This window comes from Capra hircus, chromosome 12 (assembly GCF_001704415.2).
Source record: "Capra hircus breed San Clemente chromosome 12, ASM170441v1, whole genome shotgun sequence".
Taxonomy (NCBI): domain Eukaryota; kingdom Metazoa; phylum Chordata; class Mammalia; order Artiodactyla; family Bovidae; genus Capra; species Capra hircus.
In genome coordinates this window covers 39,154,612-39,163,759 of record NC_030819.1, presented here as the reverse complement: position 1 = coordinate 39,163,759, position 9,148 = coordinate 39,154,612, and the positions used below count along the sequence as shown (strand labels likewise).

Genomic DNA, 9,148 nt, shown 5'->3' with positions numbered 1-9,148 from the left:
ATACACCATACAGAAAACAGAGAAAGAGAAAATGAGTAATTTGCTCAAAGTTTGTCCAGATTCAGGTCCATCCACAAGATTCCTCAGCTTTACACAATTAAAAGGACACAAGTAGAGAGAAGCATAAGGATGAGAATCTGCATGCACTGAATCCATTTCTCCTTGAGGGTCCAACTTAATATTCACTCCTCACTGCCCTCTATCCTTGCCCTGAGCTGCAGGGAAGAAAATTTCCTCAATATTCTCCCACATTCCATGCTCCTGTCCATTGGTCAGTCTATTCTTGAAAGTGAAAGTCTATACAATCCGTGGGATTCTCCAGGCCAGAATACTAGATTGGGTAGCCTTTCCCTTCTCCGGGATCTTCCCAACCCAGGGATCGAACCCAGGTCTCCCTCATTGCAAGTAATTTCTTTACCAGCTGAGCCACCAGAAAAGCCCAAGAATACTGGAGTGGGTACTCTATCCCTTCTCCAGGGGGATCTTCCTGACCCAGGAATCAAACCGGGGTCTCCTGCATTCCAGGCAGATTCTTTACTAGCTGAGCTACCAGGGAAGCCCCTCAAATGCATTAATTTTCTCTTACTTGTTCAAATCCTTTCCTTTCCTCAAGCCCCATTTATATCCCAGACTCTGAAACTTCTCTAGACTTCCTTGGAAGTTATAATAAATATTGCCATGTATTAGTTACTTGTTCTTGAGATGTTTTCATGTGTTCCTTTTCTCATTGTTTTCACGTGTCAATTTTTCCTCATTAATGTATAATTACCTTGAAGACAGAGAACCATCTTGTGTGTTTCTCCTCTGTAACTTTATGCTGACATATAAGGCTATCAATAAGTACTTGTTTGAATGGTTAACAGAATGAAAGACAATCAGGAGTAATAAAATAAATAAATAGAGACAGTAAGAAATGAAAGACCTTATACAAGTATATCTTGAACTTAATATATTAAGGCATTTTAAAATTTTTATAAATTAACATACAATAATACATACAATAATAACAATTAATTTTATAATTAACATACAATACTGTCTGCAGATTAAAGGATTTTTGAAAGGTCATCTCATGCAAATAGAAGCAAGATACTTCTTTTTTTTTTTATATCTAACATCACCAAATAATTCATTTGAAATCAGAATTAAAAGAACATTTGACAGCTGTGAAATGTATATTTATTCTGTTACTTCTGGCCAGCTGAAAACTCATCTAGGACAAACTACCAAGTCAAGTTTACATTACTTCTTCAGGACTGTGGTTTCTCGACAACTTCAAACTTGGGGTCTTCAAATGTGAAGTTAGGGAACGTATTCATGTCTGCTTTACCATACATTTGCTTAAGCTTAAAAAGCTCCCGGTCTAGGTCCTGCTGATACTCTGGGCCAGCATCAACAGGTCCTCCAGATGTCTGTCGCTTAGTTCTATATTCTCTAATCTTGTCCACGAAGAGTTTCTGCACAGAATCAAGCTCCTTATTAAATGCCACTGCTGTAACACCAATGTTCCTCCTCAAAGAGACTGAGATTGCAGACTGAACAACAGAGGACAACCTAAAGAGTCTCTGAAGAATCATGGTGATCCTTGCACTCAGTGCCGAGCCGCCAGCCACCGCCACCGCCCAAGACACTTCTAATAGTTTCAAAAGTTTCATAAAATCTTTTTTTGTGTGTGTTCCAGCTTATAAAATAAAGCCGATATGAGATGAACGAAGGATGTTAACTCTGATAATAGTACTTACTATACACAAGGTCTCCACCATGTGTTTTGAAGTGTGATACCTCAGTTAAGCCTTACAACACTCCTACAAAGTATTATCAACCCATTTTTACAGGTAATGAAACTAATATTCAGAGAGGGAAGGTAACACTCACAAGATGAGACAGCCATCAAGTTGAAGAGCTGTACTTTGAACTCAGGTCTAGCTGAACTCTAACCAATCTCTTTTTACTGGTCATTTTTTACACACTGTAAGGTAATGGTTGCTTCCTTGACTTTTGTAAAGCAAAGGTAACCCAATGCTTTTCTAAAAATATGCAAATAACAGCAAAAAAAAAAAAAAAAGAGTGCTCAGTTCTTTTTCTCTTCTGAGGTCAACCATGGCCAATCAACATTAATATCCATTTTGATCTCTACAAATACCAAGAATCTCCACACTTTCTCTGCATCTATCAGTATGTATCCTGAGATCCCACTTTGGAGAGTAAAGATGCCAAATTGTGATATATATATACCTATATCTTAATTATACATAATAGTTTTATATAATATCTAGCTTATGACATAATTATATATAACCTAGATATTACATATATATGGATTTTATGTATACAATCTAGAAATAACCTCTTCAGTGACCCTTTCAATATACCCAACATGCAAAAGTGAGACAAACAAACTTTTGGAAATCACTTTCATGAAAAGGGGGCAATGAAAACCACACTGAGGCTGCTTCTTTGCTGCCAGTGTTCATCCTGAGCCCCACATCTGACCAGGAATCACAGCCACCGGATAGGGTGCAAAGAGCACAGTGTGTACTTTAACAGAGCCAAATTCAGCTTCTGGCTCTGCCATTTCTGTGAGCCCCTGTTTCCTCATCTGTAAAATGGGGACAATAAATGGAAGCATGCCACAAAGATTCAGTTCAGTTCAGTCGCTCAGTCATGTCCGACTCTTTGCAACCCCATGAGCTGCAGCACGCCAGGCCTCCTTGTCCATCACCAACTCCCGGAGTCCACCCAAACCCATGCCCATCAAGTCAGTGATGCCATCCAACCATTACATCCTCTGTCGTCCCCTTCTCCTCATGCCCTCAATCTTTCCCAGCATCACGGTCTTTTCAAATGAGTCAGCTCTTCGCATAAGGTGGCCAAAATAATGGAGTTTCAGCTTCAACATCAGTCTTTCCAATGAACACCCAGGACTGATCTCCTTTAGGATGGACTGGTTGGATCTCTTTGCAATCCAAGGAACTCTCAAGAGTCTTCTCCAACACCACAGTTCAAAAGCACCAATTCTTCGGCACTCAGCTTTCTTTATAGTCCAACTCTCACATCCATACATGGCCACTGGAAAAACCCATAGCCTTGACTAGACAGACCTTTGTTGGCAAAGTAATGTCTCTGCTTCTTAATATGCTGTCTAGGTTGGTCATAACTTTTCTTCCAAGGAGTAAGTATCTTTTAATTTCATGGCTGCAATCACCATCTGCAGTGATTTTGGAGCCCAGAAAAATAAAGTCAGCCACTGTTTCCCCTGTTTCCCCATCTATTTTTCATGAAGTGACGGGACTGGATGCCGTGATCTTAGTTTTCTGAATGTTGAGCTTTAAGCCAACTTTTCACTCTCCACTTTCACTTTCATCGAGAGGCTCTTCAGTTCCTCTTCACTTTCTGCCATAAGGGTGGTGTCATCTGCATATCTGAGGTTATTGATATTTCTCCCTGCAATCTTGATTCCAGCTTGTGCTTCCTCCAGCCCAGCGTTTCTCATGGTGTACTCTGCATATAAATAAGCAGGGTGAAAATACACAGCCTAAAGATTAACCAAGATAATTTACATAAAGTGAAAGTGAAAATCACTGAGTCGTGTCCGACTTTTTGCAGACCATGGACTATACAGTCCGTGGAATTCTCCAGGCCAGAATACAGCAGTGGGTAGTCTTTTCCTTCTCCAGGGGATCTTCTCAACACCAGGCATCAAACCCAGGTCCCCCGCATTGCAGGCGGATTCTTTACCAGCTGAGCCATAAGGGAAGCCCAATTTACATAAAGCACCTGGCAAATAGTAGGCAAGCATTCAATAAATAATATTTTCAGGATTTTCCAGGTGGTACAGTGGTTAAGACTCCACATTTACACTGCAGGAGGCATAGGTTTGATCTCTCTCAGGGAACTAGGATCCCACACGCCCTGTGGCATGGTCAAAAAGAAAAAAAAAATTTTTAATCTCAAATAAATATTATTATCCTTCTCTAATGACAGAAACTTTCTCAAAAGAGGTATTTATTCTCAATGAATGTGCAAGAACACATAGAGGAGAATACAGCCAAATTATTATTCAGACAAAATCTGACTAATAAAACATAAATAATATAAATAACAAAATATAAATTTTGATGATTGCTCTAATAGATTAAAGGATCAGAGCAGACATGCAGATATAATAGAAGTATAGCCCATCAAGAAATATAAAGGTAAAAAATTCTTAATTTGATAAATACTGCAAGAAAAATATTGATTCTAACTTCTTTCATCTTCAATTATTTACTTTCATAAATTCACCATTTGTAGATGTAGCATAGGGACCAAAAAAATTATTAAAAATCACAATAGCCCAAGTAGCAACTCTTCTGTAATTTTGCTTGATTTTATGATCTTAAGTATCAAAAACATATATCAAAAATGGAAACACTGCTGAGACAAAGGACAACTATTTGCTGGGTTAAACTCAGAAAGCTTGCGGCACAGTAGCATCTGTAATAAAACGATGGCTGCCTGTTTTTTCACCAATGTCAAATCATTGTAAAATACGGAGGAGAAGAGAGGAATCAAATCTTGCAGTCCTCGAAATCTGATATGAGGTCTATAAGCAACCCTGTGCAAGACAGGTAGCTTTTACAAGAGGACAAACACACTGTGAGGGAATGAATCAAAGCAAAGGATTAGATAATTGAGGAGGTGACAACACATCAGATAGCGGGTGGCAGAGTGAGGTATGGAACAGGAGTCGCCTGCCCAGTAACACACAAGAAGAGTTATGACATTTATGCATTTTCATTTCTACAGGTGGGAACCTCAAATCATTCCATGGGCTAGCCTCTGAGTACCTCTAATCCAAGCCTGCCAAGGCTCAGTTGATATACTCCTGCATCGTCGGAGATGGACCCCACATATTTTCAACAATATTTCTTTGGTCCTAACAAGATACATTTTAAGTCCAAATAACCTGTAAATTCAAAGCTTATTTTCTACATTTAAGAAATATGCCCATACAGGTTCTATTATACATGGCCATAGATCCAGGAAATACTATTTGACTACCTACTCTGTGTCGGGTTTGTGCAAGACTATTGTTTTATAATTTCATATTCAATCTTATCAGCCAGGCTCTGCTATTTGTCCTATTTTCTTCTTTTAGTAGTTGATAAAATAAGAAAGAGAGACTGTGGTGTGCCTAAGATAATGTATTTTTTTTTTACTTTTTATTTTATATTGGAGTGTAGCCAATTAACAATATTGTGATAGTTTCAGGGGGACAGCAAAGGGACTCAGTCATACATATATGTCAATTCTCCCCTAAACTTGCCTCCCATCCAAGCAGCCACATAGCATTGAGAAGAGTTCCCTGTGCTAAGATGATGTATTTTAGAAGAATGCTTCTGCCCCACATACAGACCTCTGATTGCAGCTGCATTGTTGGAGGAGGGGTGGGACTCAGATGTCCTGGCTATATGCTTGATCTCACAGTCTTAGAGCCCTAAGTGTCTCCTCTTTCTTCCCAGGGCTTTCAGCAAGGATCTCACATCCAGGAGCCCTCAGGCAAGCCAGTCAGCTTTTGGCAACTTTTTTTTTTTTTTTCATTTTATTTCACACAACGGATTTATTCTTTGTTAAAGCAAATGAACTTATTTATGAAGCAGAAACCGATTTAGAAACAGAGAAAACAAATTGAAGTGAAGGGAAAAGGGGATGGGCAAAGGATTAATTAGGACTTTGAGATTAACAGATATACACAACTATCTGTAAAATAGGTAACTAACAAAGACCTTCTGTGTAACAGGGGAACTATATTCTGTATCTTGTAATAACTAATAATGGAAAAGAATTGAATATATATATTATATTCACTCATATCACTTTGCTGTACATCTGAAACTAATACAACGTAGTAAATCAACTATATTTCAATTTGAAAAAAACATAGTTTGACAATTTTTCTGTCTTAATTTGTTTACTATGTTTTACAAATTTTCAAGATTTTCTCTTCTTCATCTTTAGCAAATGAAATAACAGCATATGACTCAAAGGCCTAAGGATAAACCAGCAATAAAAGATAATTAGCCCTCAAAATAGCTTCCAACCCCTCCAAACAGATCTCCATTCCAGGTTTAAATTATCCTCTTGACCTTAAAGACAATGCTCTGTGGGAATGAGACACCTAAAACCACTGCTCTTCATAACTCAGTCGAGATATGAATTTAAAGATTCTCACAAAATGGTAATAAATCCAGATCCAAAGACAGTTTGGGAAAGCTACAGGAAAAGTGTTGCTCACTCATCTCAAGGACTTTTCAGTCCTTAAAGAACTTAATTGTCTAAAATTCAGGATATTGAATTTATAGGACTTTTGGAAACTAGCCAGATGTCCCCCCCAAATCTGTATTATAACCTTAGGAGACATCGAGGAAAGGTCAGGCTTGGAGAACCATCAGTGTGATCTTGTTGGAGACTTAGTCTGGAAGACAAAATGGTCTAAATTTTTAATGGGAATCAATGTGGGGAGTCATGTTGAATGAGAAATAAATATACTGAGGTGAGTGAAATAAAATTAGCCCCCATCCTAGCTACAACTCTACCAATCTTTCATCTGAATATCTTGCACTCATAACTTTGAGGGTATTTTGTTGCCTATCTGAGAATGTAGGCTCCTTGACTAAGTTACTTGGACATCTCATCTCATGATTCATCTTCGGAATAGCCCAGTTAGACTTCTCCATCTTGGCTTCAGAATGGCATTATCTAACATTAACTTCTCGCTTCATTTCATCCTGAAAGCCAATTAGAAGCTGGTTGGAGTTTGGATAATTTCACCAAGGTCTTTAGGATGAGATCTGTCATACCTCTGTTAGGAAAACACTTCTTTCAATAGAATAAATTTCAGATTTTTATTGAACAATTGAAGCATGACCAGGAAAAAAAAGCACTGTGATAATAATATGCTCAGTTGCTCAGTCTTATCCAACTCTTTGAGACCCTCTGTCTGCCAAGCTCCTCTGTTCATGGGATTTTCAAGGCAAGGACACTGAAGTGGGTTGCTGTTGCCTTCTCCTATAACAATAATACAACATAACAATACAAAGCGCTGTTCTTCCACCAAGTACAAGATGCCAGATAGGTGGGTGATAACTGAGAAAGGAGCAGGCTATTGTCCATGCGGTCACAAAGAGCTGGACACAACTGAGCAAATAACACACACAGAGTAACTGAGTGGTTATTCTCTATTGTTTCCCCAAGAACTACAATAAGAGCCAACACACAGTAGGACCTCGACACATATTTGATAAGTGGTTAAATAAATGAAGAATTAATGAACGTGATTCAATCTCTTTGTTTTGTACAAAGACCCATAGAAGCTATTGAATTTGTCCTGGACTGTTCGCCAACTGAAATTAAAACACAGAATCTAAATTTTTGCCTCTGTCACAGTGTGAATTTCCCTGTTACTAGTTTGTTTTGGTTTTAATATTTAGAAAATACAGGCTTTTTTTTAAGCAGGATATAAGACAATCGAGGTACTGATATCTCAAGAAGCTATAGCACGCAACTTTTCAAATGTGCCTAATTACAGAAATCACTGGGAATGTTTATTAAAAATAAGTTCCCAGGCTTCTGATTGCATATCTCTCACCAGACAAGCCCTGGAAACATTGCCCTAACTAGGTCACTGGAGAAGGAAAGGATCTCCTTTTGCTCTCTGCAAGGATACTTATTTCTGACCAGAGAGGGGAGGTTGGGAGGTAGTAACACAGGATGCTTTGTTTACTCCTGATAAGCCAAAGGACATTGATGAGGGCAGTGAGGAGGGTGATTGTGAGGGTAAGAAAACACCTGGGAGACACAGCACTCACCTTTGATTTATTAATTAAATTCATAGAAAGGCAGCTTCCCTAGAGGTCCTGCAGCTGCACATGCTTCCCTCCACCTTTTTATGAGAAAAAGAATGACCCAAAGGCAGACTGAGGTAGGGCTTTTCTTTTCTAAAAACTAAATTGCAGCTCCACTGCTAAGATTGGTACTCAGTCATCTATATGTTCTGCATAGCTTACATGGGCACTTTCACCATAGCAACCATTGACTAGAAAAGGTGAAAATATAAATATTCACTGAATGAATGGCAGGAGAGTTTTCTCTTCAACCATTAGTACCAGGATGTGAGAATTAATCTTGACAGTCCTTTTCTGGGGTCATTATCATTGCCTTTCAAGACTATGCAGACCATAAACTATATTATTATTGATGTTAAAAGAGAAAATGGAGCAAGAAGAATAGGAGGTAGAGGATTTAGCAAGCACACATGCTAAAAGCCTTAGGGAAAACAAAATGATCAGAAAAGGGAAACTTAGGCATTGTAACTGCAGTCTAGTCAGCGTGCCAATAAAGGACAATATGTAGATCTGTTTAGTGTTAGTCACTCAGTCTGCCTCTTTGCAATCCCATGAACTTGTAACCCAACAGGCTTCTCTGTCCATGGAATTCTCCATGCAAGAAAAATGGAGTGAGTTGCCATTGCCTTCTCCAGGGAATCTTCCCGACCCAGGGATCGAGTCCCAGTCTCCTGCATTGCAGGCAGATGCTTTACCATCTGAGCCATCAGGGATGGTAGACCTGCTTTAGAGGGTTTCATATCTTTTTGTTTGCAGTTTTCATGAACTGAGCTAATGTGATCCTAGCAAATTGTATGAACACTGTATGTAATTGCTACAATGCAAGTTTTACGGGGTAAAGCCAATGTCTGCTTTACCTGCTATATCCCCAGAGCCTAGCACATAGCCTGAGTGAAGCAGCTCAGTCGTGTCCAACTCTTTGCAATCCCCATGGACTGTAGCCTACCAGGCTCCTCTGTCCATGGAATTTTCCAGGCAAAAGTACTGGAGTGGGTTGCCATTTCCTTCTCCAGGGATTTTCCCAACCCAGGGATCGAACCCGGGTCTCTCGCATTGCAGGCAGACGCTTTACCATCTGAGCCACCAGAGAAGCACATAGCCTGGCACATGGTAAACACTCAGTAAATATTGGATAGATGTATAAACAATAAATGCGTGGATGAATCAATGGGAGGATGGACGGATCTTGGCTATATGAGGAGTGGGCATATACATACCTACAAATATCCTATGCCCTTTTCATCTTCAGGAGCTAAGCTGTT

At 39.1% G+C, this 9,148-nt stretch overlaps 1 pseudogene across 1 annotated transcript; it reads right to left on the bottom strand.

Moving 5' to 3' along the window:
- Positions 1,107-1,618, bottom strand: LOC102177253 (annotated as a pseudogene). Its single transcript, XR_001296355.2, has one exon. The product of XR_001296355.2 is annotated as an ATP synthase-coupling factor 6, mitochondrial pseudogene (transcript).